Genomic DNA, 26,764 nt, shown 5'->3' on the forward strand with positions numbered 1-26,764 from the left:
AACACTGTTCCCCATTCAGCACCACCACTGGAAAGAATACCCCGGAGAGCACCAGTCTTAACCTGCTACTCCTAGACCAATAAGCGGTGAGTTAAGATAGTTTATAGGCGAGAGGCCAGTAAAGACCTAGAGGACTTTGTGTGGCTACGAGGGTCAGCTCTCTTCTCTGCCATGGGGTAGTTTGAGAACTCTCTCCTTCATGCAATCAGATAGCATCTTGAAGAAAAGCAAGATGAGGGGAAGGAAATCTAAAAGACTGAGCACTTATGTGAGCCATCTAAAAGGGACATCCGTAAGATTAGTTAAAGAAGTTGTTCAGATTATTGGATCAGCTTTAGAGTAGTAGATTGGGCTGAATTTGGTTATTCCCTTCATGCCCACTATCCATCCTGTTTTGGGGTGAGTTGTTGGGAGGTGAGAAATGGTAAGAAGATCATATCAGTTTGAGAGAAAATAGACTTTTTTTTTGCATATGCTTGTTTATTAACAAAGAAATGCAAATTTACTTATTGCTGTCCTCTTGATAACATTAGGTTTAGATGCGTGGCCAATCCCACAGAATCTAATGGCCTCCTCTGGCCAGATGCGCTGGTATTGAGCTTTGTCCTAGTTTTTAACTTAAGCTGATGTACCAACATGGTAGCAAATGTGTAAGCAATTGCAGGAACCATACTACAGTGGTTTATTGAATCTCAATAAATGATCTTTTCTTTGAAGAAAAGCCTCTTTATTTGCTTGATCACTTGGAGTGCTTTTTTAAAATACTTGGATTTGGCAGGCTTTTTGGATACTGAGGTGCCCATAGTGAACTGAATGTGGTTAAACAGCTTGGAACATTGGAGCTGAATAGGCTCTGGGCACATGTGCCAAGGGGTAGCAAGCCAAGCCGTCCTGTCTCCAGAGCCAGCCCTGCCAGGCTTCAGCTCTACTGCTCCACCACTTCTGGATGCCTTTCTAAGTCGGCACGTTTCTCCTGCTTTTAGTGTCCAAGTTTCCAGTCTAGATGTCAAGTTTCCATTAAGGTCATAGCTGTCATGATTGGGGACCCTGTGCCACGTGCCATTGCCCAAGCATTTTAGGTATGTTTACTTGGTAATCCTTAAGACAAGCCTGTGAAATAGATGAATATTAACTCTGTTTCCAAGCAAGAAAGTTGATTGTGTGGTTGGAGAGTGAATGAATTTCAGTACCTAGAAGAGTAAGTGCCTAGAAGAGTAAGTAAGATAATATGTAAAGTGCCTAGTGCTGTGTCAGGCTCAGACAGTGACTGGATTACATTTTCTCTTTTAAACCGACTTTGAGGTGTTTTTGTCCCCATTCTGCGACCTCACTGGACAAGAATTTGGGGAACATCTATTTGAACTGTGTGAGCAGGACTTAAAACACCTTTAGAAGTTAAGCATGTGGAGATTATGGTGTTCCAGCCTGTGAAAGTCAAAATGAAACCTAAACTGTGAAGCAGGAGTAAGCAGGTCCAGCACAGCTGTGGGTTTTTCCTTCAAGAGGACTACTTTAATCTTTGCTCTCATGTATCAGATACAAACCTTAAAAACACCCTTTTCTGCCTCCTTCCCTCTGTCTCTCTCCCCTCTTCCTTGCTGGTGACCTATGTATTTGCTTGGTGTGCCTGGTGAATAGTACAGCATGAGCTGTGAGAGAGTTTAGAACTTTGCTTTTATGTATTTCACGTAAGTTGGCATGATGGAAGATTTGTAAGCTCTCAGATTCAAAGGGGAATGATTGAAAAATTACTATTCCAAGAAGAAACTGTGCTTGGCCTGTGGGTTAGACACTGCAGCTGGTAGAAGTACACGACTCCGCTCCTGCCTGCATTGAGTTGACCGTTTCCAAGGCGGAGAGGGAGGAAACATTTTTTTGAATGCTTACTAGATACTTGCCCTTCAAATATATATGATGTAATTAATCTTTACCACACCCTTGAATATTTCCATTTTATAAACAAGGAAAGGTTAAATAAGGCCACAGCTCTTATGTCTTCGGTATCCAAAACCTACCCTCTTCTCACTTCAGGAAAAGGAGAGCAAGAAAACACAATCATTTCAGCTTGAAATCCCCTTTTCTCCTCTTCCTTCTGGGCCTGGAAAATAAGGCTTGCGCTTCCAGATCCAGCTTGGATGTCACCTCCAATGTGGTCTCCTGGAGTTGGCTTTTTCCCTTCCTAAATCCATAGCGTGTCATTCAGACTTTAGCCCATCCTGTTATCCTGTTCTCTGTAATCTGCACACTCACTTCTTTGTTTTACCCTCTTCCTTCCTTACCTTTAGGCGCTGTGCTTGGCACACAGCCAGTGCTTAATAGATATTTGCTTTATAAAAACTTAAGTGATGATTGTACAGTTCAAGCTATGCAGACAACTGAACTTCCGAGAAACTTTATGGAGCAACTGGGAACTAGCAGTCTCTCTCAGCATCTGAGAAGGATTTAGCTGAGCCCAGGGGAGGTGGGGCCCAGCGGATTGGGGAGGGTGGGAGTTGAGGGGGACAGCCTTGGAAGTAGTCCTATGTAGAGGAGCATTGCTGGCTCCTGTCAGGAAGCAGTGTGAGTTAAATTTGGATGCCACATTTATTAATTCAGCTCTTTGAAAACTGCCCCTAATGATATCTCTTTTCTTTTGTTTCCTCAAAATTAATTATCTTTTTGTAGCTATGGCAACTCATTTGAAACTCTATTATGCTTGTAATCTGTACCCATTGAACTATTTGCTTCAGCATTCTAAACATTTTCCTGCATAGTCAATAGTTCTATATTTACAGCGTTCTCTTCCTTCTGGTGAAAATTGGCTTTTCCCTTTAGATTTCTAAAGATGATTTAAAAAAGAATTAGGAATGACAGCCTGACTAATAAATTACCATAAAGGACCATCATCTCTGTCACTAACGTTCATGCCATTATCTGCTCCTACCGACATATTTCTAGGCCGTCTTTACTTTGAGGAGCTTTGAACATGTGGCACACACCGCCCTGGTTTCCCTGATTTCCCTGGTTCTCAGGGCCCCTGTACCCTCAGCCCTGGGAGTCACCTCCCACCCACCCTCGTGGGCTCCAGCAGTCCAGCAGGATACCCTTTGTGCCTCCTGCCTAGCTTTGGTCCAGCTGGTGACACCACGTGTGTGTGTGTGTGTGTGTGTGTGTGTGTGTATGTGTGTACTTGTTCTCTTCCCATGCACTGTTCATTCTGTTGCTAGCCTTCCCAGCTCAGCCTTTCTCCTGGTCTCAGACAACTTGTCTTTTAATGTTCTGCCTGCAGGACTTTTGCACCTGCAGCCCAGCTCTCGTGAGTAGACTAGATGGTCAGAAGGTTCCCTGTTTTCTTCTCTTCTTAGGTCAAGTTTGTTTAGCCTTCACATCTTTTTCATCATTGGAACGCAAGGCACAAAACAACTCCATCATCGAGTGGCTGACTTAGATGAAGAGATGGCCCTAACGCATGTGATGCATAGAAAGAGACTGTAACACCGAGTCCCCTTGTTGTCTTAATATGCCTGTTCATTTATAATGCATTGGTAGGCTAGGAATAATGTATTAATAACAGACAGAGAAAGAAATTATGTTAAGAAGTTCAGTCTCCTTAAGTCACAGTAAACATGCTTTTAAAGCTTTTACAACCTTGTGATTGGTGTTTGCATCCTCCCAACAGATCAGTTTCCTTAGTGGAGTTACACAGTGGTGGTGGTTACAGCCTGTGCTGGGTCTCTGTCTCTGAAACACTTGGAGTTAGTTGTGTTAGATAAGCTAGATCTTAACATAAGAACTTGAAGCTGATTCCTGTTAGTTGTATGGTTTTTATCTCTAATTAAGTGACTCCCTTTTGCTAAGAGCAGTAATAAAAATGTTAACGATTTCATCTGAGACTGTCATTGCTATAGTATTACTTATACCACAGTAGCTTATGCTGGGAAGATATTCAAGAAAGAATTATGGGCCCAGAAAATAGTTATTTCTCTGAGAAATAAGCCTAGGGGGCTTTATCAACAGTTACATCTGATGTTTATCACCAGTTGTAAACAGCATCCTGGATAATGCTTGTTTCTCTTGTCCTTTTACCTTATTTTTTGTACTTTAGAAGTGTAAAATCATTCTGTTTCAATTGTGTTTATTTTAAAAATACTTTTAAGTTGTTTTAGTATTGCTGAATATTTACCTTCCAACATATGTGACATATACTTTAATGGTAATAAAAAAGCATATAAATAAATATTGATTGATCTGCTTTTGGGTTTACTGCTGAATGTTTCATATCAGAAGGGGAAACTTCTTATGCTTGCAGGGGCTCTTTGGGAACATTTCTGCAGCTGTCATACGGTCCCAGAGTGGTAGATCCAGAAAGCATCATCAGTCCTTGGTTTCTTTTCCTTGCTCACCTCTTTTTTCCTTCCCCTCCTGCCTCTATTCTGGCACTATTCGGGTTGTATAATAAGGAACAATAAAGTGTTAAGTGGCAGAGTTGAGACCAGAATCTAGGTTAATGATCTTTCCAGTAAAGGCCAAGCAATGTTTCAGTTACTTTTTCTGTCTTGTTTCCATTAATTTTAGCTGCTATAAGGTCAAACATCATCTATTCCTAGTGTCTGTCTCTGTCACACCACCCCCTCAACAAAATATTACACAATAAAATTGTACATATACCATGCGTGTATACAGGTGTGAATAAATAGCACATGTGTTTGTGTGATTGTGGGAGGGTCATTTAAACACAATGGAGGTATTGTGTGCACTATATATAAACGTACATATATATGTGTCTGTGTGTGTGTATATATATATATATATGTACATATTAGATTCCCTGCCGTTAGCTAGTATTATGCTTCTGTCATGTCCTCCTACTCCAGACTGGGTAAGAGGAAGCAGACAAAAAAATACGCAAATTTCATTTCAGAATCTGTAGCAGCTGGAGTGAACATCAAACAGATGGGCTTTTCCACCCTGATTATCCTAACTTCCTAAATTTAGAAATACATGCTTAAAAAAAATGTAAATTACCCGAGGGGGTGGTGTAGCACATGCCAGGCAGTGCTAACGAGTGCAAATAGATGTCATCTGCTGACTTAGATGAATCTCATCTCCCACTTCTGGGTCTCTGTTATTTCATTCCCTTTGGATTTGTTTTATGTCACTGCTTTCCTTTCTGAAAGTGTAGTGTCAAGCCTCTTTTCACATATAGATGAATATTGTTTTAAAATGGTGAGATTTATATAGTGTCTTAAACCAAAATAGTGTTTAATCTGTCTTATTACTCAAAATTCTTTCTAACTAGTGGGAAAGGATAGGAAAGAGATGTTAGATGAGCAGTTTCTTATATCTTAACTTTGCAGCTAATTAGCCAAGTGAATTTGGACAAGATACTCTGCCATCAAACGGGTGAACTGGACTCAGTGGTCTCTTAATGTACCTTTCAGTTAGAATGTTCTTTGTTTCTGAAAATCATCTGTATTTAAATTATTTTGTGCAGTGTTGTGGCCGAAAAATCTAGCTCAGTGCCTGGCAGATAGTAGGTATTTAATAAACATTATCAAAAGAATCAGCACAGTCTTACATTTTCAATTTACAAAATTCATTGCGTAAATTATTTCAGAGCTAAGTGTTTTATAGCCACCCTGTCCCTATTGGAATAACTATGTATATTTCTCTTCCTGTGTCTTATAGTTGAGGAGATCAGCAGTCATCCAGGGACATAAAAAGCAATATCCAAATAAGTGAGGAGGTTTGAATATACACATAACCTCCACTGGAATGTGAGTTGAATGGGGACTCACATTTTATACACGTTAACATGTTGATGGAATCTCCTTTATTCCAAAGTTACAGGAGGGAAAGCAGAAAATGATCTGTAAGTCTGTCACCAAGGGAGGTGAATGATCGTTGGCAAGGTGAGATCAGAAATGACCCGAAAGCTTCACATTAAGGGGTGCGTGGGAGTTCAGGAAGTAGGGGGTAATGTTGAAGGGAGTGGCATGAAAGAGCCAGCCCTTCTGGCAGAGAGAGTAGCTGAGCAGAGTTACAGAGGCATAAAGCAGCCTGAGCCACCAGCAGTTCTGCGTGCCCAGAAGGTAGGGTTCCACGGGAGCAGAGGCCAGAGATGGGCCAGAAGGATAGGCCGGCACAGGGATCTGGGCTACCCGATGAGCAGCGGGAAGCCGTCCCAGGTTCTTTAGGAGGAAGAACTTGTTCAGCTTTGTTCTTGTGACAGATTGACTTTAGCAGCAGGGCGGAGGATGGATTGGAAGTGGACCCAGAGGGAGATGGTGAGGTCAGCTAACAGGTTGTTGTGGTAACTGAGGATCACGTGAGTTTCCTCGTAGATGCTGATAGATGAAGTCCAAGAAGAAAGGCATGCTCTCAGTGAATCTTTTTTTTTTTTTAAAGATTATATATATATTTTAATTAATTAATTAATTTATTTATTTTTATTTTATTTTACTTTTTTTTAAAATTTTCGTTGGGGGCTAATTACTTTACAATATTGTAGTAGTTTTTGCCATACATTGACATGAATCAGCCACGAATCTTTAACAAAGTCGACGTTGATTGCTGTTTCAAGCTGTCCTCCCCCTGAAGTGAAGATTTGTAAAGAGAATATTTTCTGCTCAGAATGATGAAAATGTAAGAAGGAAAAAAGTGTTAAGTTTGTGACAGTTTCATTAATGTATGGATAAATGTGAGTAATTGAAGTATGGAGCCTGAAATCTAGCCATTTGTGACTATGTTCTAGTTCTGTAGTGGGCGCCCAGGCTAGACCTTAAATATCTAGATAGCATGGTAGACAAAGAAATTCAGTTTCGGTTAAAACAGTATTCATCTGAGCATAAACTAAACCAAATCAGTGATCTCACCTTGCCAATGATCATTCACCTCCCTTGGTGGTGACTTACAGATCATTTTCTGCTTTCCCTCCTGTAACTTTGGAATAAAGGAGATTCCATCGACATGTTAACTTGCATAAAATGTGATTCCCCTTTTAGGGGGGAGGTACACAATTATGAGGGCTTCCCAGGTGGCACTAGTTGTAAAGAACCCACCTGCCAATGCAGGAGACATAAGAGACATGGGTTTGATCCTTGAGTCAAGCAGATCCCCTGCTGGAGGGCATGGCAACCCACTCCAGTATTCTGGCCTGCAGAATCCCCATGGACAGAGGAGCCTTGCAGGCTACAGGCCATGGGGTTACAAAAGAATCTGACACGACTGAAGTGACTTAGCATGCACGCACACAGTTATGAGTACATTGAATAAAGCATGGAGAGCCATAGTGTACCCTTATTTGGGAATTCTGTAAGGTTTGGGAATTGTCATAATAAATAATCCTGAGAAATGGCAGGTCTTTGTGGTTTTTCTTTTCTTGAATTTGCCTTGAGAGACTAATCACTGATGGTTTGCCAGGTTCTCCGAATCTCTGACAATCTGTGGGCCTCAAGGCTCTTTTCAAAGATTCTGATTAAGTTGTGTCTTGCCCTTCCTGTAATGGGTCCTCTTCCATGGTCCGGGGAGGAGGGAGCAGTGTCTCCTCTTTCCTTTTGAGACTTCTTGTACTTGCTATTTATTTGTATGGTGTGTTTTTCCCATTGATTTATTTACAGTCTATCTGTGCCTTCATATTTAACATGTATCTCTTGAAGGTTGCATGTAAGTGTGTCTTGCTTTCAGTGTATTCTGATGATTATCTGTTGTGCGTCCGTGCTAAGTTGCTCAATTGTGTCCTACTCTTTGCAACCACACAGAGTGTACCCACCGGGCTCCTCTGTCCATGGGACTTTCCAGGCATGAATACTGGAGTGTATTGCTGTTTCCTCCTCCAGGGGATCTTCCCGAGCCAGGGATCGAACCCATGTCTCAGGCATCTCCTGCATTAGCAGGCTGATTCTTTACCACTGAGCCACCTGGGAATCCCACTTGTGAGCTATTCTTCTTTACATTATTCTTTTTTTGGTATTGCTCTAGAGATTATAATATACATCCTTAATTTGTTGTGGTACATTTAAATTTAATATTGTACCATTTTACCTAAAATATAAAATCCTTACAAACATAAAAATCCATTTACTATAATTCTCACTGTCCTTTACATATTATTGACATATATCTTGCATCTACATGTGTTATAAACCTAAAAGGCAATTTTTGTGTTAAATGGTCATACTTATTTTAAAGAAATTGAGAGAAAAATACTGTTTTATGTTCACCTAGATAATAGACATTTCTGATACTTTTCATTCATTCATGAAGATTCAGGTTTTCCTCTGTCTCAATTTCCCTTCAGCCTGAAGAACTTCCTTTAGCGTTTCTTAATGTGCAAGTCTGCTCATGACACATTTTCTTAGGTTCCTTTATCTGAAAATGTCTTTGTCGCTCTTTCATTCTTCAAGGGTATTTTTGCTGAATATCATATTTCTAGGTTGGTAATTTTAAAAATTATCTGTTTCTTTGGCTGTGCTGTGGGGTCTTAGTTGTGGCATGCGAACTCCTAGTTGTGGCATGTGGAATCTAGTTCCCTGACCAGGAATCAAAGCAGGACTGCATGCATTGTAAGCACCGAATCTTAGCCACTGGACCACCGGGGAAATACCATAGGTTGGCAGTTTTTAGAATTTCTTTTTCTCTTTCGCAAAGAATATTGTTCCATTGTCTTGTGCCGTCTGTGATTTTGGATAAGAAGTCTGTAGTCACTGAGATCATTTCTTCTCTGTATGTAAATATTTTCCTTTTCTCTGACTGAGTTTAAAATTTTTCTCTTAGGTTCCCCCCCACCCCAAGCATTTTGACTATGACTTCTTAGGTATAGTTTTCTTTGAATTTATCCTGTTTGGCTTTCACAAAACTTCTTAAATCTGTAAATTTATGCCATTTACCACATTTGGAGAGTTTGTGGTCATTATTTCTTCATACATTTTTCTCTGCCCCATTTGTTCTCTCTTCTCTTTCTTGTAATACAGTTACTGCAAGCCAGCATTCTGAAATTGGTACACATTACCAATTTCTTAGATTGTGTTCCTGTTTTTTAAATCTTTTATTTCTTCTTGAGTGTGGATAGTTTCTATTATTCTGTTCTCAAGTTCATTTTTTTCCTTCTTTTATTTCCTATTCTGCTTTTAAGCTTATACAGTGAGTTTTTAAATTTCAGATTTTTTTCCAAGTTCTAAAATTTTCATTTTGTTCTTAAAAATGTTTATTTGCCAAGATTTCCTTTATTTTCATTCATTACAAGTATACATTCATTGTCTTTGTTGAACGTTCTTATTAAAGCTAATTTAAAATTCTTGTCTGCTTCATTTTGAGATTAGCATTTGTCAGTTATTTTTTTGAGAATAGATCAAATTTTCTTAACTTTTTATATGTGGGTATTTTTAGAGTATATTTTTGACATTGTGAATGTTACATTGTGGAGACTGTTTCTCTTATCTTGCTCTGAAGTTTATTGTTTTTTTTTTTTTTCTATTGTAAACAGATACTTAAGTTAGTTAGACTCATACTGCAAACTCTGCCCTCCCTGTGGAGACGACAGTGGCACCGGTCTCATTTCAGGCTTAGCTTTGCCTTGTACATATGTGGTTTGGGTGTCAGCCATAGACTCGTACAGTACCTGTATGAAACTTTGGGCTGTCTTCCTCTATCCTCTGCCGGGTTTCTGCCTTGCTCTCTGATTTCCTTTGTTGCTCTGGGCTGTGATTTCTTCTGCCAGGAAGATGGTGAACTTTTCAATGGGATTTTTAACCTCCACATGTTGTGGCCATGATGAGTGGCGGCTCATTTCATAGTTTAGACTAATTTTGGTTGGGTCCCACACAGACATGCTTCAGAAGTCTGTCAGAGACTCGGGCAGTTTTTGTTACGAGTTTCGTGTTCTGCTTGTCTGCCTCTCTTCTTATCAGGGATTTCCCTCACTGATCGCTCTGGTTTCCCTGAACTTCTTTCCCTGGTTCAGTCAGAGGGATGGGTTTCTTAAAGTGAGAGTTTAGTGGTTCGGCTCCACCACCACCACTGCGGCTGTTTACAGGGCAAAGTTGCAGTCTTGAAACTCACATCACACCATCGCTTCTTCCAAGGTTAGACTTCCCTTCCAGACACGTTTTCTTTTGTCCACTTGCCAGAGCCCTCAGGTAGTTGTTTCCTCATATGTTGTCCAGAGTTTTAGTTGCTATTTGTGGGAGGATTAATTTATAGAGGTTTACTCTTCCAAACTGGAAATAGGCCTCACAATGATTCTTTCTTTCCCCAAGTACCTTTATCTCAATAACCTCTTAAATAGGAAGGTTGGGTTGAATCACTTCTTAGTTCATTTTTAGCTGGTATCATTCCTTGAGTTCAAAATTATATTTTCTTAAGGTGACCAAATGGCCTGTTCTTGGCTACCGTTCTTGAGTATTGAGGTATTAAGAGAAGCAGAGAAGCATCTTGGTGTTTGCTGCCATATTTCTTGCCTATCCCTTTCTTGCTCTGTTCATCGTCTTTGTTCCTTTTAATCAGGGCTGCTGGGAATCCTGGGAGAATCTCCGTGACCTCATGCATACCGCTTTGCCAGAGGAAGCCCTGTACTTGGATGACTCTGTGCGTGGATGTCCCCTGGTTCTAAGTCCAGCTGGCTCTGAAATCCGAGTCTGAGGAAGGGAGTCTGGCTGATGACATGCAGAGGCCCTGAGGGCAGCCTCTGGATGCCTCTTCCCTTCCTAACTTCCTCTGCTTTCCCTTTATCCCTCATACCTTCATCTTTTCTTTCCCCTTGTTTGCTCATTCTTCTTCTCCCTCCTCCCCTCTTCTTCTGATTAATTTTATTAGATTAATATTCAAAATCATATCAAAATAGTATCTTATGTTTCCTAGTAAAACATTATCTTTTTAAATTGTCTGTTTCATTTGAATTATCTTTTTAAATTGTCTGTTTCATTTGAAATCTAGGTATTATATATTTTAAGGTAGATGTTAGGTCTTTTATAGAACCTAGCCTTCCTCACTTTGTAGATCAGCTGAAAATAGTGTGACAAAACAGTAGGAAGTGGAGCAAGAAAGTCCATGAGCTCCCAATTCTGTGGGAATGGAATTACCTGGAAAGGCTGAGTGTAAACAAAATAATCTTTTTATCTGTTAATTCCTATCACTTCTCTGTTCAAACTCCTCAATTATTATTAATATTAGCTTTTATTTTGGTGGTGTTATGAATGTTTCAAAGGGTGTGTTATGGAAGAAGGTGCTAGATGGGGAGAAAGCTTTGGTAGAAGAATTTCAAATATCTTACTCTAGCACTGTTGGTTGGCCCGTAGAATTTAGTCTGAGAGACTGGGCACAAGTAGATCACAAATAGATTAAGGAATGTACACTCTTCATGCTCATGGGCATGTTTATTTGTAAAAGAGGCTAAGCCCTAATTCAAGAAAACTTCAGAGACTTATTTAGAATGACCAACAATATCTGAAAGAGGTCTGTTAAGGGACGATGTGTACAATTAACATTCAGCACGACTTCCTCATCCTGGAAACTCTTTGATTCTTTTCTTCTCTTTCTCTTTCTTCTACTCTGATTTCAGTTTCTATGCAGGATCTTTCAGCACTCAGATTTAGACTGTGAGTTGCAGACAAATGCGTGGCAGAGAGAGGAATAGAGAAAAGTAGGAGAAAGGTTGACTTTCCTGAAAAGATTTCACAGTGAAACTTTATTTTTTGGTTTAGATGTTTAGGAATAGATTGAGTTCAAGGCCACATTCCAAAGCTAACTGTAACAAACTTTGAACTATCTGTTTCTATATTTGTTTTGACCTTCATTGCAGATTATAAATGTTGCCCTTTCTTTTTCTTTTTTGGAGATACCTGAAATAAGTAATCTTGAGTAGGGGTCATCTTGCTTGTTATTTTTTTAAAACCAAGAAATGTGTTTTCTTCTGGATGGAAGACTGTCAAGATTCCAGCCCACAGTGATTCACTGTATGACACTGGTCAAATTAATCGCTCATGAGTGTCAGCTTCCTTATCCATATAATGAGCTAAATGGAGAAGATAAGCTTGAAAGTCTCTGTCAGTTTTGACTCAATGATTGGGAGGACATTAGGGAACTTTGAGGAGGGCATTGGCAACCCACTCCAGTATTCTCACCTGCAGAATCCCATGGACAGAGTAGCCTAGCAGGCTACAGTCCATAGGGTCGCAAAGGGTCGAACATGACTGAAGCGACTTAGCGTAGCACAGCAGGGAACTTTGATCAGGCTATTTTAGTAGAGGGTTTGACACTGAAGCATCCTGAAAGAAAAAGGAGGAGGTAATGGATGTGAATTACATATTGGGCAGCTTGACCAGAAAAAGGAGAGAAATATGACAGTAGTTAGAAGAGTCAGCAGGGTCAAAAGAAATTTTTCAACGAAACAATAATTTTTGCTTTTTTGAAGTCGTGAAGGAGGGAGCCTAAGAAAGGGTGCACCTGAAATGTGAAGTGGATGGCTGATGAAACAAACAAGATCTTGGTGGAGGTTGAGAGATGCTCGAAGTCAAGGAAGGAGTTACTCTACTTCCTGTGGTATAGGAGAGAAGGGCAAAAACTGAAAAGATGGACACCACAGTGTGGTAGAGAGAACATCTTGAATTTCTTCTAGAAAAGGTGAAAAGTGAAGTGTTTGCCAGGAGTTGGAAGAGTAGGATGAGAAAGGAATTAAGAAACATGAATCTTTGAAAGAGCTGTTAAAGACTGTCTGCTGTGAACTGAGTGAGAGGGAATAATGGGAATATCTACCTGAAGTTGCATAGTGAATCTAAAAGCAACCTTTCAAACAAACTTTTTTGTTCATTTTGTCTTATATTTTTAGATTTGTGATTTTTGTTCCCCAACAACTCTGGGTGTCAGTTGATCACTGGTAGTGTACGCACCTTGCTGTGTTTCTCACCTTTCTTTTTTTTTTAACCTGAGACCCTGTTTCTTAAGAACGTCCTTATGAATTAATTTTTGCAAAGCATTCAGTAATTTTGGGCCAGTACAAGCTAATGTGGTTTAAATAAAAGTGATCTTAAATGAACATTCTGTTATTAAATAGTATTGTTGTAAAGTTTATGTTTAATATCGGAGAAGGCAATGGCAACCCACTCCAGTACTCTTGCCTGGAAAATCCCATGGACGGACGAGCCTGGTAGGCTGCAGTCTGTGGGGTCACGAAGAGTCATTAGCATTATAAATGAAGAGACATTTTGACATTTTTACTTAACAAGTGATATTCAGTATGATTAAAAAAATTAAACATTTTCATAACATTTTGCTTAATCATTTCTACTGAGAATTTTTCAAGAGCTCATGTTTCTACTGCCTTTTCCTTGTAGCCCTGAAGGAAACCCATTGTAATGAAATGAAGGAACCCATTGTAGCTGCTGTTTCAGCCGTTGGTGGGACATAGAAAGAATCTGAGACAAGATTAATTCTTTAAGATTGCTGTATTAAATGTGATTCAAACAGGCATGCATTGAGCAGTTATAAGATTACAGATGTGATTGCGATAGTTCCCTTACAAAATGGTTTTATCGCTGTGATTATTGAGTACCACATTTTTGAAAGTGCTCATTTCTTTTAAAATAATCTTAGAAATGGCTTACTTTTAAAAAAATGTTACCTATTTTAAACATTTCTTTCTTGGAATAAGGTTATGTGTTCACATAGCTCAAATTTCAAAAAAATAAATAGAATGGTGGTGGTTTAGTCACTGTCATGTCTGACTCTTGCGACCTCATGGACAGTAGCTTGCCAGACTCCTCTGTCCATGGGATTCTCCAGGCAGAAATACTGGAATGGGTTGCCATTTCCTTCTCCACAGACTGTTTCAGACCCAGGAATCGAACCCGGGTCTCCTGCATTGCAGGCAGATTCTTTACTGATTGAGCTATGAGGGAAGCCCTAAATAAATAAAGTAAAAGAATAAAAATAAAAATAAATGAATGCTTCATTTAAAAGTTTTCCTTGACTCCACTCCTCCAGTATGTCTCCTCGGCAGAGCAACCTGTGTATTGTTAGCTGTTTTTTTTTTAGAGTTACTTAAAGCATATACAAATACACGTACAGCCCCCCTCCTTTTTTTCCTACATAAGTAGTAGCACACGACCTGTATGTTTTTTCATTTTTTTTAGTCCGCATAATGTTTCATTGTGTTAGTGTACCATGACTTGTCTTCCCTGTTGATGAATACTTAGGTGGTTTCTAATCTTTTACTATTATAAAAAATGCTAAGATGAATAAATTTATATATATATACACACACACACATTATTTTCCATGTGTAACAAGGTTGCTGAATAATCACATTAAATAAGGCACCATTTGTCAAATTTTAAGATTACATGCTTTGGGACATGAATAGAAAGTGCAGATTGAAATACAGGGTTGTACTGAAGCATCAAAAATAAATAAAAACCTTACTTTGTCACCCCATCTAGTATTTTGTCTTATTTCAAAAAAATTATTTTGAGGCTTTCATTTTGAATACAGTAATAGATAATAAATATTTCAAGCTTACAAATATTTCCAGCTATTTGTAAGTACTTTCTGGGCAGGGAACACATTGTGGTGGCTGTCTTTACTCTCCGCTGATGGAAAGTCGCTTTTGATGTTATATTTTCTGTATCTTCCCTTTTTTTCCCAGTGGATTTTGAAGTATTGGAGACATTTTGCAAAGTGTAAGAGATTTGACCAAATAATGCAATATATAGAGCTGGTAAAAATTATCTTGAGTTGAAGTTGCAGGATTTAATGTTTACGTTTTGATTGACATATTTCAATAATTCTTATGTTTTTTGTAGTTAACCAGTGGTTCTTAATAGATATCAATAAATGATATATGACTAAACATGAATCAGTTTAAAACCTTAGTCCTGTTAAAGTCAGCAGGCTGTTGTCTCTGGTCACCTGAACAGACAGCCAACTGGGCAGAGGTCATAAGCTGAACCCCTCTTACATTATAGCCGTATGTGCTCCCTGAATGTGTAGAAAGAGGTTCTCAAAAGTTCTGTTTTAAAAGTTTAGATATTTGAATACCTATTTTATTATTGACTTAAAAACTGAATACTGTCTCATTGAACTTGAAGGGTTTGTATACAGTAGTTAAGAAACACTGCAATTGGGAAAAGTTAAAGAAGAAAAAGATTTGGAAGTTGTGATCAGTGTCTCCTCACCTGCATTTGGAAAAGTAATTGTTACTTAAAGTCTCTGGAAGCTTTTCATGTTCATCTGTCATGTACAATACCTTATGTTAAATGCTTTGCACAGTACCATAGGAAGCCCATGTAAGTCGTAATTCAATTATTATTGTTTAAATATCCTTGTAGCAGGCACATTCTGAGTCGGCTCTCTAGGGTTAGTAGGAGAGAGGAAGGGAGGTAGCTCTTGTATTTTTTCCCTAAACCGTTAACTTAGTCACACCCTCAGACTGAGAAACCGCCTGGAGTAGTTGTCAGAATGTGAACTTCCAGGCACTGCCCCAGATGTACTGAGCCAGGAATGATTTATGATTAACTCATTGAAAAGGCATTTGGAAATTGGTGAGGACATCATATAACAGAGTTATTGCAAAAACAGTTTGAAGGAAGTGCCCAAATCATAGGCTTTGCCACCAACTCACTCCTTGTAAAGATCCCACCACAACTCCAGTGCTGTCTCAGTGGTTTCTCTTGTCCTTGAAATGCTAACCTAGACCTGACCTGGAGCTGCAGAATTTCAGATTAGAGAGACACTTTAATCTTTTCTAAGGAGCTGAGCTTGCTTCAAGCTTTATTAACTTAGTTCATGATTATCTAAAATAGTCTTAGTCCTGTTTACCATAGATAACTCTACTTCTGTTAGTTCTGAAATAGTGAAGCCAAATGTCACTGGGATCCAGGCCCAGGACGGGAACTCTGCTTAGATGTCCCATAGGCACCTCAAACCCAGCTGGTGTGTAACTCGTCATCTTGCCCCGGACCTGATAGTCTTTCTCTGATTGTTTCAGTGTAGTAGGCGCTGAGTACCCTAAGATGAATAAAGACATGTTCTCTGTCTTGGACATTGAGTGCAAGGGGAGATTTATGGAAGGCTTCACACTTTAAAAAGATTATCCTTGTGCATAGACTGGATCAGAGTGAGTCAACCATAGTGGTGAGCAGGCTATGATTGGAGAAATCAAGGAGTGAGATGATGATGGCATGAACCAGAGTGGCAACAGTGATGATAGAAATGGTGGATAAATGAAAAAAAATTTGGAATTAGAATCAGTGGCACTTGGTGATGGACTGAATGTGGGGAGTTGGGGGGGCTCTGGTGATCTGATCAAAGGTGATTCCCAGGTTTCTGACTCAAGCACTAGCATCAGCCTGGTGCCACATGCCGAGATAGGAAACCCCACACTGGAGAACAGGTTAGGTGGGGGCAAGAGTTCAATTTTGAGAATTATTAGACCTGAGATATCTTTAGGAAAGTCAACTGTCTCTTGTACATTTCCTCTTATCAATGACATTAATCCTCTTCATGAAGGCTGGAAGTCCGGAAGTTATCCATAATTCTTTCATTTTCCTCACTCTGTACATTCAGTAGAAGTCTTGTCAATTCTATACCTCTTGAGAGCCTTCTGGATTCTTTTCTCCCCTTTCACCATTACTAATGCTTATTTTAAGCATTGGTCGTTTTCCCCTGGACTGGTGCACTAACTTTCTAATAATCTCCAGTTTCCTGTGATCCTCTCTGCAGTCCAGAGTTCTCCATACCTTCTTCTGCTGGATCACAAAGGATTCTTCTGTGCTGGGGGATGGGGGGCTGGGGATTGAGGGGTAGTGGCCAGGTGCCCCTGTTTCAACCAGAAGAGCTTTTTTTTTTTTTTTTTTTTTAACATCTTGGGTTTCTGTGTAAAATTTCATTTGAAAGTACATTTAAAATAATAACATAGGTCAGTCAAAACTGGAAAACCTCTCTGCCTATTCGCTTTTCATCCTACAGACAGTTACTTGAATGATATTTCTAAAATGAATCTGATCATCTCATTCACTGCTTAAAACCTTTCAGTGCCTGACAACCTGTAGGGTAAGGTTTCAAATTTATAGCATATCCATAAGACCTTTTGTGGTTCATCTTCGAACGTTGTCACCAGTCCTGTTCCCAGTTTCTTTCAGTGTCCTGAGCCTCTTTGGCTTTGTTCTGGTTTGCTTCCCTTCTTCCACCCCTTTTCCCACACCACTGCCTTTGACCAATCCTTTGAAGCCCTTCTCAGATGTTGTCGTTCCTATGAAACAGTTATGGGTCATCTCTGGACATAATTAACTACTCCCTTTTCTGTACCATTTCTCTGCCCCCATACTTACACTAGTTTGCATCCCGGGCATTGGACCTGAACATGTGCATACATGTCTGTCTTAGACTAACAGGCTCTGAACCCCTTGGGCATTGGGCCCACGGTATCCTTTGTCTGTGTATTGTAAACTCAGTCCTTGGCCTGTGATGGACTTCCGCCAATGTTTGTTGATGTAAATACAGCCAAAATTGGCAGCAAGAGCTGCTAGGTTTTGTTAATTCTTAGAGATTCAAGGTGTTTGGAATGTAAATATTGGGTCCTTTGGTGCTCCCAGAGCCAGCCCTATTCTAGACAAATGCTTGGGATATGAACACATGTTGGTTGGTGTGATAATTGTTCTACTTCAATTGTGGCAGGCCCCACCTGATATCAGGTAGCTTGTGGGGTGGCTTTTAGGAGTGCCTAACAATTTGCGGTTTGGCACATTAAAAAAAAAGCTTCATTGTGATATAGTTTACATACCATAACATCTACCCATTTAGACAGTGCTTTTCAGTATACAGATTTGTGCATCCATCACCATAGTGTAATTATAGAATGTTTTCAGCCTGCCAGAAAGAAAACTTATGCCCATTAGCAGTCACTCTCCACTCTCTCCCACCCCTTCCTAGTACTGGGCAACCTCTAGCCTATTTTCCGTCTCTATAGAGTTACCTGTCTGGACATTTCATATCAGTGGAATCCTACAATGTGTAGTCTTTTATGAATGCCTTCTTTCACTTAGCATAGTGTTTTTGAGGTTCGTTCATATTTTAGCATTTATCAGTACTTCATTCCATTTGTTTAGTGCTGAATAATATTACATGTGTGGATATATGAACTTCTGTGTATACATTCATCAGTTGGTGGACATTTGGATTGTTTCTACTTTTTGGCTTTTATAAATACTGCTATGAACATTGACGTACAGGTTTTATGTGGACATATGTTTTCATTTTTCTTGGATATATATCCAGTAAAATGGCTGGATCTTGAGGCAACCTTCTGTTTAACTGCCAAACTATTTTCCAGAGTGGCTGTTCCAAAGTAGCTGCACCATTTTACTTCTCCCCAGCAGTGTGTCAGTTTCTCTACCTCTTCACCAACACTTGTTACTATCTTTTTTTCAGGAAAATGACATTTTTTAAAATTAGAGAATAATTGCTTTACAGTGTTGTGTTGGTTTCTGCCATACAGCAACGTAAATCAGCCCTAAGTATGCATATATCCTCTCCCTCTTGAGCCTCCCTCCCACCCCACCATCCCAGCCCTCTAGGATTGTCGCCGAGCACCGAGCTGAGCTCCCTGTATTGTAGCTATCTAGTAGGTTTGAAGTGGCATCTTATTGTGGCTTTGCATTTTCCTAATAACTAATTACGCTAAGCATATTTTCATGTGCTCATTGGCCATTTGTATGTTTTCTTTGAAGAAATGTTTTATTCAAACCCTTTGTCAGTTCTTTTAATATTTTTTTGTCTTTTTATTATTAAATTTTAAGATTTCTTTGTAGATATTGAATGCAAGTTCCTTATCAGACATGTGATTTATAAATATCTTCTCTCACTCTGTTGATTGCCTTTTCACTTTATTGGTGGTGTGAAGCGCAAGCATTTTACATGTTGATCGAGTTTAATTTATCAGTTCTTCCCTTTTTTGCCTGTGCTTTTGGTACATATCTAAGAAATCCTTGCTTAACTCTGGTGCAATTTCTTAAACCTCTCTTTTTCCATTGAACTTTTTCCTCCACTCCCAAAGTGGTTATGGAATCTTTGTAATTTATCTGACAGCCTGTGACTTTTTATAGCCCCAGTTTCACAATGCTGGGTCCATAAATCAGGTAGACCAAAATTGCATGAGTGCTTGGAGGTGGGGGTGAGGATGGTAACTATTTGTCTTGCTGTCTGGAAGAGATATTTGCTAGAATCTTTCAATCTGGTGAATAAAAGCTTTTAAAATGTAGATCCAAAAGTTGTGTAAACAAGCTTTGCAATCTTTCACTAAATGTTTAAGGAATACTATCTAAATTAACTGTGTGCTGGAATCTTAGACTGTGGTTTACACTTATATGTATGAAGTAAGATATTTACAAAAGGGGAGTATTTGGGTGAAGTCTACCGGTGTAAGTTAACAACTGGGAGACCCATAACACCAGATTCATGTCTGCTATGTGAAATTATTCAAAATGTGAGTAACCCTCATAGTCTTTATTATTTATTTCACATTTTGGAATATGTTTGTGATGATTCTGGAGCAATTCCCTGTTCTTCCTTTTAGTGCCAGTTTAAGGAATTGCTAATTGTCCATTCTTGCTGGAAAGTACTGATTTCCATTTGAATATAACAGTCTTTTTTTGCTAAAACTTTCCTGTGGTTGATTCGAGCAAATACAAGAAGCCTTCTGTTTGTGGAATGAATGTTCAGCCAGCCGTGACGTGGCCACTATTCTCAATGAAGCTTATTCATCACTTTCCGTGCTGGTGCATTGTACGGGCCTTGCCGAGGATCCTGGGGACTTTGAATGGAGAGCTTCTCCTCTGCTTACCTCCATACACTGTTGGTATTAGGCAGTTCTGTTCTCGATCTTTTCCAAACCTTGTGGATAATTAGGTCTTTTTGTTTTACAGTTATTCCCAATAGTGTCATGGAGATGATAGGCACTGATTGAGAATCTGTTCTTTTTCTAATAACAAAATAACAATTAATGCTCTGAGAGGTAGTTTTATGTTTTCTTTTCGTATACTTGAATATTTGTCTTAGACTAAGTGTCATTTTACACAGACATAGACAATATTATATTTCTGTAAAATAAAATGAAATGGCTGTTGATGATCTTAGATTCAAAGCTTATTACTCTTGTAGGTAAACTAAACTTTTTTATATTTAATCTTGTATATTTGTTGAATAATTAGATTAAATTTGTGGATTAATTGTGGAATTTCACATGTAGATAGAGATGTTCAGATAGAAAAGGAGTTTTTTTGTTCTAGCCCATGACTAGAAGATAGTTGAAGTTGTTATAAAACTAAGCCTATTATATACTTTGGAAAAATAATGTGCCCTGAAATGTAACAGGCACTTATTATGAGAGCCTGATAGAACACAATCAGATCACCATATCATGGATATTGGGACTGTTTCACAACAATAGTGTTAGGATAAGTACTGTTCCCTGTGTGTATTAGTTGTGACCAAGTGGGGGTATACATATCCATGATAGAATATCCGTGATAGAATAATATTTGAATTGTTTTTGACTACATCTTACAACAGGCTTTTTTTTTTTCAAAATATATATTTAAAACATTTTATTTTGTATTGGAGCATAGTTTATTAGCAATGTTATATTTACTGTATCACAGCAAAGTGATTCAGTTATATATACACATGTATTTTGAATTCTTTTCCCATTTAGATTATCACAGAATATTGAGCAGAATTCCTTGTGCTATACAGTAGATCCTGTGTGTACATGTCAACCCCAAATGCCTAATCTATCTCTTTCCCTCTAGTACTCACAAATTCATTCTCTAAGTCTGTATGTTTCTGTTTTGTAAATAAGTTCACTTGTATCATTTTTAAAGTGATATTAAATAATATCTGTCTGACTTATTCACTTGGTATGATAATCTCCAGGTCTATCCTTGTTACTGCAAATAGCATTATTTCATTCTTTTTAATGGCTGAGTAATATTCCATTGTATATATGTACCACATCTCCTTTATCCATTCATGTGTCAATGGACATTTAGGTTGCTTCCATGTCTTGACTATTGTAAACAGCACTCCAGTAAACATTGGGGTGCCTGTATCCTTTTGAACCATGTTTTTCTCCAGATCCATGCCCAGGAGTGGGATTGCTGGATCATATGGTAGTTCTATGTTTAGTTTTTTGAGAAACCTCCATATCCTACTCCATAGTGACTGTACCAGTTTACATTCTCGCCAATGGTGTAGGAGGGTTCCATTTTCTCCACGCCCTCTCCAGCATTTATTGTTTGTAGACTTTTTGATGATGGCCATTTTGACTGTGTGAGGTGGTATCTCGTTGTAGTTTTGATTTGCATTTCTCTAATAATTAGCAGTGTTGACCATTTTTCATGTGCCTGTTGGATATCTGTATGTCTTCTTTGGAGAAGAATCTATTTTTAGATCTCTGTCCCTTTTTTGATTTTTTTTTTTTTTATATAGAGCTGCATGAGCTGCTTGTAAATTTTGAAGATTAATCCCTTGTCAGTTGTATCATTTGCTAATATTTTCTTCCATTCTATGGGTTGTCTTGGTGTATACTTGCTCTGCATTCTCCACTCCCGTTGCTGTCTCTCAACAGTCACTGAGTTTCAGGGACTCACTGAATAAGCCTGTGACCTCTATTCTAAGAGGAAGCCCAGCTCTGGATCTCTGTGGAGTTTATAGTGGGTTTGGGGCTGCTCTTGCCCTAAAGACTGGGTGCTTCCAGAGGAGCTGGCTGGTTCAACAGTTTTCATTTGAGAGACTCAGTCTTGCCCCAGGCACATTTCAGGAAACACTTATCTTCATAAGGTTTGGATTGTCTGCGTTCTCTCTCTAGGTAGCCCACAAACAGATGAAGGCTTGGTAGAGCTTCTCTCCTCTGCTTACCTCCATACACTGTTGGTATTAAGCAGTTCCATTCTCGATCTTTTTCAGACCTTGTAGACAATTAGGTCTCTTTGTTTTCCATTGATTCCCAATAGTGTCGTGGAGATTATAGACACTGATTGAGAATCTGTTCTTTTTCTAATAACAAAATGACAATTAATGCTCTTAGAGGTAGTTTTATGTTTTCTTCTTGTATACTTGAATGTTTATCTTGGATCCAGTGTCATTTTACACAGACATACACAAGATTACATTTCTACTAATTCCTCCCCACCTACCACCACAGACAGACAGACAGATAGACAGACACACACACACACTATACTCTTACACATTAAAAACAACTCTTCCCACCAAGAAATAGGATGTGGCTCTAAATTCCTTGATTTCTCTGCTTTAATTCTAGTCTAAATTTATGTATAATAGTTGATAATTATTTACTTATTTGAATATGATCTGTGATATGACAGGTGATTTTTTTTCCTTGAAAATAGTTCTGATTCCAACAGGTCAACACATTCTAGGTGTATTCTGCTGAATAAAAATGACTTATTGTCTGCTACTTAAAAAAATAAAAAATTAAATGTTTCTCTAAGTCATTCTCTCTTGCTGGTTTTCCTTGACGTGATGCAGGTTTTCTTCACTTCCCACCTAGATTATTTTCCAGGATGTTCATAACTGGTCTCTATCCATCCCTGTTCTTTCTCCCTTCAAATCTACCTACTGCACTTCTGAAAGAATGACTTTAATGAAAATGCAAGCACATCCTTCTCCTGGTTAGAAAAATGGGCAGTGGTTCCCATGTGTTTTGGGAAAAGTCTAAACTGTAAAGTCGTTCTTGGAATCTTCATGGCTTAACTTTCTGCACTTTTACTGTTTACTGCTTTGTCTCAGAGTCTGTGTGCTAAACATACTGCCTACTTTTATGACCTCCGATTCCTTTCATGTCCCACTGTGTCTGGCATATCCTTTGTACTCAAAGATTATCTCCTCTCTGGAGCCTCTCTGAACAGGCCGTTTGTCTTCATCTGTGCTCACACAGTATCGTATTATATATAGCACTTCTGATATATCTCTTTATTGCTCTATGTGCCAATACTTCTGTAAAATGTAATAAAAATGAAATAGAAAAGTGAGGTATAAAGAAGACTGAGACTAGAAAACCTCATTTCAAAATTATTAGATTCAACAGACCTAAAATTACTAAGTTTCTAAATGTTTATGCTCAATTTTGAACTTAACTAAGTAGCATTTTGAGTAGCACTGTTTTATAACTTTTATCAGTTTTACAGTTCTTTGCATGTGTATTTGCTTTCCTGACTAGTCTGGGGCTGCATCTTGTTTATCTTGTGTTTTCCTTTGTCTGGCTTTTCCTTCTTTGTCCCCTAGTCCTTGCCCCCGCCCCCAAACCCCCCGCCAACCCCAAACTAGGTCTTAAAATAGTACATGACACAATTAATCAGTGAATGTTGAGTGAATTAAGTGTAGCAGTGGTTTCATTACCTTTTGATCACAACTGGCTTGCGCTTCAGTTTGCAGAGTCACGTGGGTAGAGCTTTGTGTTCGTTCATACAGGTAGCACTTGGAACTTGGTGATGCCGTAGTGAAGTTCTCTCGGGGAAAGGGCTTGCTGACTCAGCTTGCAGTGCAGGCAGTCATGTTGCACTCTGCCTAATGTCAGTTGTCTCTGCGTGCATGCAGGACATCTCCACATTCTTAGCACAAGTGATAAAATAGCTGTCTGCTGTAGAGGAGGAGTAGAGAACTAGTAACACCACTAAAGCAACCTTTTAGCGAATAGTTGCTTTGAGGAGAATGTTTGCTGCCAGTTACAAATGGAATGCTTCTAATTTTTCTGGTTTTCCTGACATATCACCTGCACATGCCAGGTCTTCTGGATCATCCTTGGGGACCTCCAGCCCTCACACCTGGTTCACAGTTCATTAGTCCGTTTGTCTTCAGGATCTGCCTTTTTTTGAAAGTTGTAGTTACCCAGCTTCAGGAGCTGAGAGCTTGCTGCATATCTGTGATTTCAAAACAGGGTTCTACTGTGGTAGAAAGCCCTGGAAACCTGAGTTCCAGCCCAGGCCTCACTTCTAGTGGATCGTCTGACTCAGGGCAAGTCATACTCCCTTTATAACTTGTGTCCTCCTTTGAAAATCCAGACTAGATTATTTGTAGGGTTGCCCATTCTCTCTTCCCTTTGGTCCCTGTGGGAATTGATGTTTGCCTGCTTCGATTTTTGTCATTTAGCTCTGGCTGGTGACCTTCATATACTGTCATATATGTACTGTGGCAGCATTTACCATATTATATTGGTATTCTCTTTTCTTTTTTCCCTCCCCTAGTGCACTGTTGGAGAAGGCAATGGCACCCCACTCCAGTACTCTTGCCTGGAAAATCCCATGGACGGAGGAGACTGGTGGGCTATAGTCCATGGGGTCGCTAAGAGTCGGACACGACTGAGCGACTTCACTTTCACTTTTCCCTTTCATGCACTGGAGAAGGAAATGGCAACCCACTCAAGTATTCTTGCCTGGAGAATCCTAGGGACGGCGGAGCCTGGTAGGCTGCCGTCTATAGGGTCGCACAGAGTCAGACACGACTGAAGCGACTTAGCAGTAGCAGCAGTAGCAGTGCACTGTAGTTTCCTCAAAGACATCTTACTCATCTTTGTGTTACCTATTCTTGGCCCAATGTCTCAGTTCATGCCCATTAATGTTGGTTGACTAGTTAAGCTGAACTCTGTCCTTTGTTTCTGCTGCAGAGCTTTGTTTAGCACTATGCCTACCAGGGAAGGAACCTTGCGTTGGTTGCATACTTGATATCCAGTTAATATATTGCAGAGCTATTCCAGGTTGTGGATGTCATGAAGCACAGCTGGAGCGATGCTGATCAGTCATGTGACTGTGTACAGCAGATGAGAGCTGTGGTTATTCTTTGACTGTTCTCCTCTGGAGGGTCTCGGTGGTTATTAGCTTGATGAAGGGTCTTGAGTTGGTAGTCCTCTGTCTGGGCCGTCTTGGCCTCTGGAAGCTGAGGGAAAGATGTGAGTTCTCTGCCCACAGCCTTCCCAGCCCTGCGGGACAGCCTGCCAAGAATCTCAAGTCACATGCCTGGAGAGTGGCTGCTACATTTTTCCTTGCTCATCTTTTTCAAGGCTGCTGTTGTCAGGCTCTCTGCCTGGTGTCCCTGAATTGTAGCTCTTTTAGTTCTCTGGGTGGTGAACTCCAAACGTTGTTAAGCAGCTGATGCAGTCTTTATTGGGGGTGGATTACCTCCACCGAGTAGGCCAAGCATGTGTCTCTGCCGCCACATTACCTGGCAGGATTTGCAGCTGTGACCCAAACACTGAGCCCATGGTCCTCAGTCCCCACGGCGTTCCGCAGAATGTCCCGAGCCCACAGAGTGCGCCAGTGTGGCGCGTGCAGCAGCCTGTCCTCACCCCTGTCCTGGAGGAGAGAACACCTTGTCCTGTTTGGTGAGCTCATGGACTAACCCTCGTGCTCATTAGCTTCTCTAGGTAGGTATCCGTTGCACGTCCTGTTTGCAGAGCCGAACCCTGCGCCTTTCTGTAAGATCTCTCACACACCAAAGTGTTTAGGTGCCGCGAGGAAGGTTTGTACTTTGAGTTATATTGAGATGGTGGTGATGGATTAAAACTGAGCCTCTACACACATTTTCCTGATCCATGTGTTTGCAAAATGGTTCACAAGGTTAGAAATTTAATAGATGGAATCTAGTGGAATGACAACACTAATTAAGCTTAAGTTTATAGAACCACTAGCCTTAAGTTTCCTTAACACAGTGCTCTAAGTAATAACTGTGGTCTTAGAAGAACCCCATTGCCCCGGGTCACCTATTCTGCTGAGAAACGTGGAGAAAAGAGACAATTGTGAATCTGGAGGAGAACTTCGAAAATTTCCCTTTTTTCTTCCTTGTATGGCCTTTTCTTTCCAATTAATTTCTGTGTTGCCATGGGAGAATTTATTATCTGAGCTGCAGTTTCCTTCTTTGTAAAAACAAGATACTGTCACTACTCAACTTATGTGGCAATATTAAACATTAAGCGTCATGTGAAGGTGTGTACTTGGTGTGGTGTCCGGCTGACTTGTGGAAATCTAATAAAGATTCCTTATCGTTTTCCCATGAAATTGAACATATAAATCCCTCATGTATATTTGTACTGAAAACTAGGAGAAGATGTTACAAATAGCATCAAGTAGAAATTGAGGCACTTAATGAAAAAAATGTAGTGAATATTTCTTAGGCACCAGGCACTGTGAGTGGAGAAGACGGCTTCCTCGAGCTGCTGGCAGACTTAATGGGTAATACAGAGAAACAAGCAGGCATTTGCAGAGGGTATGCTGCGGGGGTGTGGCGGGAGGGCACTCGTTCCTGCGGTGAGAAGAGCAGAAGCGGTGGCAAAAGGTCAGGCAGGGTTCCTGAAGGAATGTTCTTTTAAAAGTTTTTATTGGAATATAGTTGATTTACAGTGTTGTGTTAGCTTCAGGTGTATAGCAAAGTGAATCAGTTATACATATATCTACTCTTTTTTAAAAAAATTCTTTTCCCATATAGGCCATTGCAGAATATTGAGTAGAGTCCTCTGTATACAGCAGGTTCTTATTAGTTATCTATTTTATAGAGAGTAACGACTTCACTTTCACTTTTCACTTTCATGCACTGGAGAAGGAAATGGCAACCCACTCCAGTGTTCTTGCCTGGAGAATCCCAGGGACAGGGGAGCCTGGTGGGCTGCTGTCTGTGGTGTCGCACAGAGTCGGACACGACTGAAGTGACTTAGCAGCAGCAGCAGCAGTGTGTTTATGTCAGTCCCAGACTTCCTTTGTGGTCCAGTGGTTAAGACTGCAGTGGA

The 26,764-nt window shown here is 39.7% G+C and overlaps 1 protein-coding gene across 17 annotated transcripts in view; it reads left to right on the top strand.

Annotated features, from left to right (window-relative positions):
- The window catches only part of IGSF11 (immunoglobulin superfamily member 11), a 187,655-nt gene that overhangs the window by 76,093 nt on the left and 84,798 nt on the right, over nt 1-26,764 (top strand). The gene's annotated exons all lie outside the window — the stretch shown is intronic.

This window comes from Giraffa tippelskirchi, chromosome 2, assembly GCF_054371585.1.
Source record: "Giraffa tippelskirchi isolate mGirTip1 chromosome 2, T2T-mGirTip1v1.2.pri, whole genome shotgun sequence".
Lineage (NCBI taxonomy): Eukaryota > Metazoa > Chordata > Mammalia > Artiodactyla > Giraffidae > Giraffa > Giraffa tippelskirchi.